The sequence below is a fragment of the Saccostrea cucullata genome, unplaced genomic scaffold, assembly GCF_032062105.1.
Source record: "Saccostrea cucullata isolate Sc308-1 unplaced genomic scaffold, CSIRO_AGI_Scuc_v1 ctg496, whole genome shotgun sequence".
NCBI lineage: Eukaryota > Metazoa > Mollusca > Bivalvia > Ostreida > Ostreidae > Saccostrea > Saccostrea cuccullata.
Genome location: NW_026930996.1, coordinates 117,106 through 130,206, shown reverse-complemented (window position 1 = coordinate 130,206; position 13,101 = coordinate 117,106). Strand labels below are relative to the sequence as shown.

General features: G+C 34.4%; 1 protein-coding gene across 1 annotated transcript in view; it reads left to right on the top strand.

Moving 5' to 3' along the window:
• The window catches only part of LOC134230971 (histone deacetylase complex subunit SAP30 homolog), a 181,822-nt gene that overhangs the window by 158,157 nt on the left and 10,564 nt on the right, over positions 1-13,101 (top strand). The window lies entirely within an intron of this gene.

Genomic DNA, 13,101 nt, shown 5'->3' with positions numbered 1-13,101 from the left:
CCAACAACCTTGACCCTTTGACCTTGACCCCGGAGTTTGTCCTACCTTTACAAATGTTAACCTTGGTCATTACCCTTGAACAGGTGGTGCTAGGGTTTTATATTTCACATTTGTATTTCTTGTGAAAAGGCCATACTTTAGGTACCAACATATTTGATCTGCATTTGAGAAAGGTTAACCTTCGATATGTTGCCATAAACACAAACACATCTTGTCCACATATGCAATCCTTGTGACAAGACCTTCCATTGGATACCAACAACATTGACTCTTTGACCTTGACCATGACCCTGGAGTTTGACCTTAATTTAAAAGAAAACTTTAACCTTGGCAATAACTTTTGAACGGTTAGGGTTGCAGCTTTCATACTTCCCATATGTAATTTTTGTGATAAGGCCTTTCTTTAGAAACCAACAACCTTTACCCTTTGACCTTGATTCCGGAGTTTGACCTACCTGTAAAAAACATTAACTTTGGCCATAACGTTTGAACAGGTGTTGCTAGGGTTTTATATTTGACATTTGTATTTCTTGTGAGAAAGCCTTACTTTGGGCATCAATATGTTTGATTTGCATTTGAGATAATTTAACCTTTGCTATGTTGCAATACGGGATCATCAATGTTTTAAAAGCACATTTTTTTTTTTTTTTTTTTTTTTTTTTTTTTTTTTGCAAAAGTGAGTTACACTCCAATGTTAATGTCAAGGTATCATGTTATGCTGGAATACACATATGAACTATGAAAAAATATATCTCCATCAAATCAAAGGTATATGGACAAGGTTGAAGTTTTTGCGGACAAACAGGAAGACAGACAGACGAACAGAGCAAAAAACTCTCTGAATTTTCAATTACGGGGGCATAAAAACTAAAAAGGTATGATTGACTAATCCTCTATGTTCCGTGATCTATGTAAAACACTGAAGTCCTGATGAGCAGCTGATGCCTCGGGTTAAAGATTCTCTTACTAATATATTACTAATATACAAGTCAATCTACAAAGTTAGAGTCAAAAAATGAAAAATGTTGTCACTCCAAAAAGAGCTTGTCTCAATGAATATACTTGTGAAATATGAAAGCACAACCACCAACCATTCAAAAAATATGGCCAAGGTTAAAGTTTTCAAAAAGTCAAAGGTCAAGGTAAAAGGAGAAAAGTTAATAGTACCCGGGAAAAACCTTCTCATAAGAAATACACTTGTGAAATATAAAAGCCCTAGTACAAGTACCAACTATTCAAAAGTAATGGCCAGAGTTGTTATTTTTCAAAAGTAGTTCAAACTCCGAAGTCAACTTCAGAATTGTTGGTATCTAAACAGGTCCTAAGCTCTAGTTGTTACTGTTAAAAGTTATGGCGAAGATTAAGCGGGTCAATCTCTAAGGTCAAGGTCAAAATATTATACTCATAGAAAGGTTGTGTAGTCACAATAAATAACATGGGAAGAATAAAAGCCTTAGCAAACAGTTCAAAAGTTCTGGCAAATGTAAAAGTTTTGCAATTTTAAGCAAAGGTAGGCTAAATTCCAAGATCAAGAGTTCAATTCATGTTGGTGCCCAGAGAAATGTTTTGTCACAAGGAACAAACATGTGAAATAAGAAATCGTTTACTCCACCAAATCAAAAAGTACGGACAAGTTTAAGTGTTTGCGGACAGACAGAAAAACTAACAGACAGACGGATGGACACGGCAAAAACTATCTTCGATTATTAAAAAAATTATCTTCGAAAAAAAGATTTGGTAAACTACAGTAAACGTATGCTATAGGTTCGTTTTTTTAATTTCTTTTACTTTCTCTTTGCATGTATTAAAGAATATGAAGATTTCAGTTAAATGATGAATAGATCACTCATAGGCTTCTCATGAGATCTAAGATGTGTAATCAAAGTTGGGTCTTTCCTGATATGACTCCCAAGAGAACGATCAGCAAAAACGTTTGTATGATCAGCTGCGGCCATGGTTGATTATGAGGTAGCGACAGTTGTACCGACACTCAACTTCACTGATGTCATGTTACAAAGACTTCTAATCATTGATAAAGATCTTCATTATGAAAGTGCATGCACGTCCATTTATGATTTATTTTATTTTATTGATTAACAGTATACCGAAAGATCAATACAACTAGAATGTATAACAATCAATTAATCTACTAGACCTTAAAATCCCTTAACAAATCTCATTCGTCTGTCAGTCTGTCCGTCTCTCACAAAACCTATAACCTTGGCCATAACTTTTCACTGAGAATAGACAGGGCTTTCATTTTTTAAATTAACGAACGTGTACATTACCCTTGACAAAATCTTGCCAAAAATACTATGATTTTTTACCCTTTGAGCATGACCTTGAAGTTTGACCTACTTTTCAAAAATGTTATCTTTCGTAATAATTTTTGATTGGGAAGAGAGAGAAAAGAGTTTGTTGATTACTTTTGAATAACATATGATATGGCTTTCATGTTTGATCCAATATCCCTTAAATAATGGCACCCCATTGTAGCGGACAGCATATAGGGAACTTATTAGTAATTTCAGTTAAGTGTGAAGTTTTGCATTACGTCATGATCTTTTTCGACGGATGCATCCAGCGTAAACAATTCAGCCGCTGTTGTTTGATTGGTCAACTCATATTATCAACATTGACACAGAAATAGTCTGTTGCACGAGCAACCAATCAGGGATTAGAAAAACTTCCAGTCGTAAAGCTTGCGGTTAGGAGGCGTGTACTATTTACCTTGAGCGCATCTGTCATCATAGGTTGTAACGCAATGCAAAACTTCACGCTTAACTGAAATTACTAATATACTGCCTCGCTAGTGAGCTAGCTTTCTTGTGACACGGTCTCGTCTCCCTCTATTTCAGGCAAATTAAGCAACTGCTAGCCTGTCCATCATCCGCCAGGACATCACCGAAAGCAGGAGACCACACATCTTTGAATCAGCTTGTTAAAGCATAAAAGTTGATTTTTACGGTTCTGAAACCTGCACTTTTATGACTGAAAGCTTTATTTTTCAAACGTACAAGTTTTTGAGCCATGCAAAAATTCTAATTTCAAAGAAAAATCCACATTTTTGCGTCATACTCTTTTTAATGTTACCTGGAACACGAGAACAAAGCTTAATTAAGTTTGCTTCCATTTACAGATGTATGGAAGAATCTTATATAAATGTTATTAATTAAATTTTTTTTTCCAATAACAAAATATTTTGCGATGTCGTATACCGTAGTTCTATGGTTAAAGTGTATATACTGGTCATGCTTTTTGAGTCATTGACCGTATAAGAAATGAAAAGATGATAACAACTTTTTATTGCTAATATATACAACAGAAAATTTGTTAATATACCTCAATCACGTGGTATAACTTTTAATACGAGTATACTTAAACCAAGAACATATTAGACTGTAATTTCTAGTAAGATTGTAATCTTGCAAGATCATTTTGAAATTATATAAAAAAAAATACTTGTCTGGAAAGAAACTCTATTTTTAAATCACATCCTAAAAAGCTTTTGTTCATAAAGGTTTTTCTTCTAAAAAAAATTGCTGGAAGCAGCTATGCTGATTTAAAGTATGGCTTATAAATGGGCAGATATCAGTCACTGTTATGGTAATTAAAAGCTGAAACTGTCAGAAGATGGAAAAAGATTTATTCATTTTTTGTGCAAACCAATGTAATTTTAATTCAGAACTGTCACATTTCTTTACAATTTAACATTAGGAGAAAGCATATTAGAATTCAGGAAGTCTCCATTAATCAAGGATTAATAGGCCAGTGGTTAACCTACGAAGGAGACATTTTATTATACTTTACGACGTGTCTATCGATTAGGCAGCTTTTATTAAAAAACGGATGTGGAGCCTCGATGAGTTTAGCATGTTTATGAGAACCAGTTAAGTTAGCGCTTCCGGTCAGAATTTGAAAATACGGTGAATGTCTTATTTTTGAAAGATTAACGGGCCTGCAGAGTCAAATATAGAATATTCTGTCAATTTTGTTGAGTAGTTTAAGTTTAAATGCTGAACTTTTTTGCCATATTTAAGGAGTTCTTTCTAGTTTTTTTTTCCCTGGGAGAAAACTTAAAGAGTCCAAGTGGAATCTAAGTACAGTTCTGAAAGACGAGGTCAAAATAATGAATTGTTTGATTTTACAAATTTCCTTACTGGTGAAAAAAAATGTAAGGTTTTGATAATAATAATAAAAAATTTAGACATAAAATATGAGGATGAAAAAAATTAACATTCGGTGACGAGTAATCTATCAAGAAAGCGATTAAAAAAAAAATACACTTCTGAAACTTTCACTTCGCCTTTCTTTTTCAACAATTAAACTGATTTTTGAGACCGTATTTATAGAAATAGAACGCAATCTGGCAAAATGAGATTTTTTTTATTTCTTGAGCTTGTTAATGGATGAATGAATGAGAATTATAGATTATAATTCTTAACAATCATGCTTCAACCTTCAGTAAACATGATTATCTTTGCTTATGTCTATGTACCGAAAAAGTGCATAAAAATATATATTGGAGATGCCACGTTTTCTGATTTTAGAAAGATTGAAATCTTATCAGCGTGTTGTCCAAAGGAAAGGCTTTCTCCTCAAGTATCTCTCATCGATTACAGATTAATTTGCTTCATTGATAAAATCAATCTGGACGCAACATCTCATGTATGTACACAAATCCTCTTAACTAATCAGCCCCATTCTTTACATTTTAACCGCTAATTCTCCTCAGATCGATACCCCGTCTTATTTGTCGCCATTTCCTCGTTCTAGATAGACGTCACAGACATGGGTCACGTGACTACAAATGTTACCCCTAACGAATGTTAAAATCAGGTCTTCTCCCCTCTTCCCCCAAAATGAATGAAAGAAAGAAGACAAAAAAAAACACAGGTAGATTATTTTACTCTATGTTAATTTTTGGGTTGTCCATCTGGGATTCTTTATATAGAATATTTTTTGGGGGGGTGTCCACGAGCACCTTTGAAAATATAGATCAAATGTATCGGTCGCAGAAATTTTGAGAAACATATTTTTAAAGTTTTTTTTGCACAAGATGTCCGAAAAGTTAAAGTGGGCAACGTGCCATTACTTTGACCTGTGCTACTTCTGTTCCTCATAGTGTTAAATGGTTCATCATGCAGAACTCAAGAATATCATGGTTTCCACAGTCATCAAAAAACAAATATATAGTGAAATTTGTATAATTATTATTTCCAGTAAGTCTCATAAACTCTCTTATCAGTACACACTTGGATGGAATTTTCTATCGTCCTCAGAAAGGGATTTAGCAGCTTTTTAACGACCTTATAAAAAAAAAGATTTAACGGTGCAGAAGTAGTGCCGCAGCCATATAATGGAAATAAGATGTATACCACGGGGCAGTCTGGATGGATATTTTTTTAATTGGCGTCCTTTCTGTCCAATTGCTTGGATTATTTTGCCGAGATTCCCTTTGTATCGACATACATGAGGCGCCATTGAGAGAACTCTATGAGATGTTGAGAGATAAGGACCTGCGACGTTACATGTAGCAGAGGTCAGCCAGAGGTCAAACAGCACAAACGCTAAATAAAGCAGCAATTGAAATTGCCTGTTCTCCTTTTTTCCCAATTGTTTTAATGTTGAAAAATTATTGTTTTTTCTGTAAAATAATGAGAAATTGTAAAATTCAAATTAAACTGTAGCAAGGAATTTATTTTGTTTTAAATTTTGAACAAGATCTAAGTATCTGAAAGCATTTAACGCTCTTTTGTAAGATACTATAATGAACAATCCGCAATGAATTCATATTCCCTTTATGACGAAAAAGGTTGTTTTTGGCATACAGTTGGTAAAAAGAAACAAATTCCGATATTTGTTCCAATCTTTAATGATTTCCTCAGAGAATTGATAGTGATCCATTTAATATTCCTTCTTAAATCAGCCAATAGGGCGCTTTTTTGTTGACTTGAAACCTTATCCAGCCTTTCCATCTTTAACTATGTTCATACTTACATGATGGTAAGAAATAGAGGTACATATATAGCATCAGGACATGTATTTTGGGCTGATTTTCAAGACCCTTATTGATTACGACAAACATTGATTTAGAAAGGCAAGACTCTTATTGATTAGAATAAAAATTGACTGAGAAAGATTTGGAACGCATTGATGAATTAATGCATTGATGAACGCGACTGTCGACGTCACGCATGATGCCATAAATTACATGCCTCATCTTCATTTGTGGTTTAGTGCTTGCTTATAGTTTTGTTTTGAAACATTTCTGAGAATTAAAGAGTGCATTGCACCTACATCATACACATCCTGGGTTTTTTTTTTTTAATTCTGAACATTTTTTTTGTACTATTACTCGATGAAATATGATAACCTGCGGCCTTTCCTGGCCGGGCCCCAGGATCATGAAACAGACTTTGACTTAAATCAAATTTACAATCCTCTGTATTTTTTTTTTATTAATTATTTAATTATTAAAATTTTTTAATAGAAAATATTTTAATTTTGATCTGCTTGACTTCCGACTTGGAACTCATAAATTTACTCACCATGTCATTGGTCATTTATAAAATTATATTATTAAAAACATTCTGATTGAACACAGAAGCAATCTGAAATTGACGTCATCAGAAAGATTCTTGGTTTCCAATTAACAATATCTATGTGGTTTTTGGAGACCAGGTCTTCCAACAATCTATTGGAATTTCCATGGGTACCAATTGCGCCCCCCTTTTAGCAGCTCGACCTATTTTTGTAGTCATATGAAGCAGAATTTCTCCAAAACCACTTGCTGTGCTTTAACTCGACATTTAGATATATAGATTTTGATATATCAAAGTGAACTTGAGATAAAAGATACCATAGACTCTTACACATCTGTTTCATACTTTGGATATTTTACTTGAAAAAGACTTTAGTGGTAATCTTAGAGCCAAGCTTTATGATAAACGTGATGACCTTAAATTTTCAATCGTCAACTTCCCATTAGTTATGCAGCAATAAACCTTCATCACCTGCATACGGCGTTAATATCTCTAGGTTGATTCGAAATGCAATAGCATGCTCTACGTATGTACAATTTATAAAACGAGGTAAATTATTGACAAACAAGGTGCTGAAATAAGAATATTAGCAGTGTCATTTAAAGTCAAGATTTCGTAAGTTTTATTGTCGATACAATGACCTTGTCAGCAAACACAATTTATCATTGAGTCAAATGCTGACTGGCATTTTTCATATAATTGTATGGCCATTAAGTACACACTTAATTGCCGACGGATGTCTCCGTTATTTTCCGATCATGACAAGGAGCACACGGCGGATGCGACCGGTCAGCAGGGGATGCTCACTCCTCCATGGCACCTGATCCCACCTCTGATGTTTTGGAGGACCGTGTTTGCTCTGCTCCTATTTTGTATTGTTTTATGGACTGTTGATCTTGATTACTGTTCGTTATAATCCCCATATATCTCATTCCACGACTTGTAAATACAACATGAATATTTTGACTCATGATAAAGAGGTTACATGATCCCGGCCCACAGCTCGAACTTATGATAATTTTTTAACTTAACCTTTGCTACGATTGCAATATGACATGTAAAGCCCAAGTAAAACCTGGTTATTTTCCTTGCATAATTTTGTCCGCGACCAGTGGTAATTAGGAATACAGTCTCAGACACAATGGACGAATTGTCGAAGAAAATCATACTTTTCTTCTTGTAAACATGAGAGCGGAAATGCCAATGCACGTTCAGTATAGATATGACTCTGAACTCCTTTTCTTAAGATGTTTATGGACCTATTTACATAAAAGCTAGTTTATGTATGTAGGAAAGTCTTTCTCTTTGATTGCATACATTCAGGGAATTAATGGTCTCATCTGTGACGTCAGAGCTCATCAAGTTCCGGCCAGATTCCGCTGCCATTCACCTATCTAGTATCTAGTATATCACGGAGTTAAGAGAAATTAAAAGACAAAAACAAAGCTGAATACTCATTTAACGTCAGTAAACCATACAACCAAGAGCCAATAAAACACGCGACACAGAGTGCACTTGTCATGCTGAGCCTGGATGACATTTTGTATCTTCTTTTGTTTTATATATCAACAGTAAATGCACGGATTTCGTACAATATCAATATATATCTGATGCAAATGATGCAGGGTGCTTTCGTACAAAGGACAAAAAGACATCAATTTAGCTTTTAGAAGCATTGATTCTCCAATGTATTACAATGGTTTTCTCAATTATTTCCCTACTTGACACAACTCTCTGTATTTGATGGTTTTGTATCGTTTTCAGACATTTCAACTTTAACTGTAAAGTCAAACAGTGAAATGTTGTTGAATCATTGAATCAGTATAAGTTATTGCACGTGTTTTATGTCTGATGAAGAGAAACATTGAAACCCATTGATGTTCCTCCTTAATTCGGAAAGTAGTATTTATACATATAAAGTTAATTGTGGGCTATAGTAAAGTTCTATTTTGACCAGAGATCACACACCTTACTCCAAATTTTGAATCTGGTTAAAGCTAGCGCATTATTTTTTTTAATATCAAAAGCATAAACAATTAAGATAAAGAAATATTGAAGTGAGGATAGCTGATTTTTGTTTCATTAATCAATAAAAACAAAAACCTTTCCGCTTCTAATATTTTTCGTCTAAAATTTCTGGTGACGTTTTTCTGACTTAAACTCGTTATTGATATTTCTGTAAAGTCAAACAGTGAAATGTTAAATGATAATAATAATGGTCTCTCACTTCAATCAATGGATCCTGTGGGTGAACAACCACAAATGATAAGGTGTTGCTAAAACGCGCAATTGCTGATGGTGAGTATGAAAAGCTCAAAACACATGAAGGAAAACCGCAAGTCATAGAAATACATATGAATCATCCTCATTATTGAAATAAGGCACCAGACTCACAATGTACACTCAAACAATACTTTTAGATATACTCTATTTAGGGTTACGTACGCTAATCAAACCAAGTGCACTCTCGACATGTCTTTCCACCTGCAGAAGCCATGAGTTTTTAATCCGTTTCTAATTTTATAATCATTGTTTGTAGGAAAGAGACCGCAGTGGATTAGAATTTTTGACTTGTAAAATGTCGTCTTTATCCCCTTGTAACGGAGTTGGGGTTGATAAAATAACGCAGTTGTGTATGTGTGGGTGGGTTAGTTTGTCCTTTTGTGCGTAACGGAGGTGAAGTTAGTTTGTTGTCCTAATGTACGTAACGGTAATGACGTAATTTTGTTTGCATACTTTAAAGGTATGCTCCTTTGCAAGGGGATGCTCCGGTTAGTGTTGCCCTTGTTCTTTTTAAAAATAAAATCAATTTGAAGTCATTACTGATACACGTATATACGATAAAGTCTTTATCTTCAAAGCACCTGTCGATTGATGACGTCAGTTAAATATAGTCTCGGATACAAAATTACTTTTCAAAATTTGTCAGCATGAATAAAAATACACCATCTCATTGAAATCGTGAAGGTATATTCAGCTGTTCCTTTGTTGTGTCACACGTGATGGTATTTAAAGTCATTAATATCGTATCCTTATCTTCTTCATTTAGAATAAAGCTAAATTAGGAGATTCCGGAGAAGGATGAAGGGATCTAAAAATGGCGGGTGTCTAAATCTGGAGACTTTTTTGTTGTTTATTCAGATGTTTTGATATGTCACCTGTAGACCTACTTGTAAACAGCAGACATCACAGAACCAAGCCCTTTGATGGTACCTGATAAATCGATGATTTGTGTAATTTGTTTTTTCAAAGGACCATTTAACTTTATAAGTACACTGATTTAATCCATTTAGTACTCAGAATTCTGTGCGGTGTGGGGGACTTCTTTTTACAATATGTACCAGCATTAACAATAAATTAAAGAAGGAAAGAAAATGAAATGTTATAAAAACTTCGGAAGGCACTAATTTAATCAGCAAATGCACTGTTCGTCATTTGTAACAGAATGTATAATAATGAGCTTCCTGTCTTCCTTCCGGGTCACATAAGGTCAGCATCTATAAAGCATCATACAAAAACAGACATAGTGCTGTGTGCAGCTGTAGTCTGCAGGTTTCCAAATAGATAAGCTACTTTTTTCTGAACAAGCGTTACTCAAGGGTAAGGTCTTGCTTTCTAAAGATTATTCACACAATACATCGATCATCTGTGCATATTAGGTTTGGATATCTGTTGTGATAAGATAAAGGATGCGCTGTTTTAACTTGTCAATCAAAGCCTAAAAATTATATCAGTCACAGAATTTGATTAAAGCATCAAACTAAATATTCATAATAAAAATAATAACCACACTTAAAAAAATCTATAAGCCTGAAATAACTTAAGTCAATGTAACATAAGAGGCAAGCACAATCCAGCTGTGGAGACAATTACTATTTTACAAATTGCTTCAAAAAGCACGGATTGGTCTCTCCTTGAAACATGTTTAATTGAGTTTGCTTAACATTGACCATTAAATATTGTGGGCTTTTAAATAGAGTTTACTGGAATAGAAAGTATTCATTATTTGGTACAGTGCAGCAAAGAGTGCACGTATAACTCTAACCAGCAAATAGAGCCGTATATCTATAACCAGCAAACAGGACACGTATCACTCTAACCAGAAAACAATGCACATATTACTCTAACAAGCAAATAGAGCACATATCAATATAACCAGCAAACAAAGCACGTATTACTCTAATCAGAAAACAATGCACATATTATTCTAACCAGCAAGTATAATATAATAACCAGCAAACAGAGCACGTATCACTCTAACCAGAAAATACAATGCACATATTACTCTACCCAGCAAATACATGTAGAGTACATATCACTATGACCAGCAAACAGAGCACGTATCACTCTAAGCAGCAAACAATGCACATATTACTCTAACCAGGAATAGAGCACGTATCATTCTAACCAGGAAACAGTGCACTTATCACTATAACTAACAAATATTGCACGTATCAGTATAACCAGCAAGCAGATCACGTATTAGTCTAACAATAAAATAGAGCACGAATCACTCTAACCAGTAAACACATATCACTCTAACCTTCAAATGTAGCCCGCGTGGCGCAGTGGTTAGAGTTTCTGCTCTAGAGTCGCGAAGTAAGGAGTTGATCCTTACGTCGCGGGTTCGAATCCCACTGTTGGACGTGAAGACCGGTCCTTCGGATCAGACCGTATAAACCGAAGTCCCATGTCGCAGTAGGTGCTGGCACGAAAAAGATCCGTCCCTGCTCAATGGCCCTGAGTGCCGAGTATAGGACATACAATGAAGTGCATTGAAGTGGTAAAATTTTCTGTTTGGATGAAACGTTCTGAGTCATGTTTTGAACGTCAATTATTACATAATGACACGCCCATTTCTTTAGAAACGAAAAAGAAATATTCGTCGTAATGTTCAAGGACACCCCGCTCTTTGTGACAAGCAACATGAGTTACTCCGAAATGGAGCTTTAAAAAAATTAGAAGAAAGAATTCAGAAAAAACCCCGCTTCTGTAAAACTCAAATTGCAACGAATATGTACATATTTTTGAACTTATCATGTCTACTGAAGTTACAACAACACATGTTTCGGTCTAACACGTGTTTATTCAGTGTTTATTTAGACCGTCAATTTGATTGGCTATTATATTTATGGAAAACCTGTTCTACGGGTATTCGAATATTCAACAAATTTTTATCCATTTGTAAAGAAATGGGCGTGTCATAAATTTTCATGACAATAAACGTTTTTATTAAGATAGGTCAAATAATTGATTATGCCAATTTGAAACTTTTTCTTAAAATTTTAAAGTGTCTTTTTTTAAACAAACTTTAATGCGCTTCATTGTAATTTGCAGCTATAACCGGCAAGTGTTGGTGTCCTCCACCATGAGTGAAAAATTCTCGAGAGGGAAGTAAAACAACATACATTAATCAATCAATCAATCAACCCTGATATATAAGAGCACATTCATTTACTCTAACCAGAAGCGTTATTAATAAATCGCATCACTCTATATATTTAACATTACACGTATTCTAATATATTAAGCAAACAAAGAATATATACTCAATATATCACTTAATGCAATACAGTATAGTGGTTAACAGTGGTTCTATGCTTAAGTATATCGATGGTTAGGAATGGTTTGATAAATCCACGTTTACCAATGCTGTATAATTGAACGGTACGCAATCATGATTTGTCAAAGCAACGGTTAATAATTTTTGATACATATGTGTCAATTGTAAGAGATAAATCAAAGGTAAAATGACCAACAATGCCTTAAATTAAAGGTAAACAATGGTTAGATATATCAATAATTAGCGATTCTTTTAAATATTAATGATTAACATGGCTTTAATACATCAATGGTCAGCAATGCTTTGATACATCAAATGCAATAGTTTAAATACCATTCTCTGTCGGATGAGAGCATACTCTCGGTATGAATAATTTCTGAAACAAAGCGAGCTGTTAATAAGGATATCAACAGCCTTGTTTAAAATCAACATTTCACAAATTCTATGGTCGGTACCATATGAACTTTTCAGCAATTACAATTTATCATTAAGGTAAATGCTCACTGACGTTTGCACATGCACTGATGTAACCGTTCGCGATAGGGGATGCTTACTCCTCCATGCCATCTCATCCCAACTCTGATGTTTTTACAGGTCAGCGTCTTCTCGGACCACGATTTGTTTTGTTTCAATAGACTTCCGGGCTATTGTTCGTTGTCTTCGTATACTATAATACTGATGCCTAGTTCAAACATATTCACAAGATCTACAGCATGTATGATTAACAAATGCAGTTACCAAATCTTCATAGCTGTAAAAAAAAAATACCTCTCCCTAAAAATTGATTTAATATATATAATACAGTATATATATAATGTAACTGAATTCATGCAAGTCATCCCTAGGAATTCTTGCTGTAGGGTACCTCGGGAGATCTCGGTCGTGGCGCAGTACTTTATCACTAAATACTGTCTCTGACCGATGATATAATATGATTGGTTTTCATGATCAGTAATTTTTCTTCATTCTGTTCTTGTGCTATTTTTATAATCG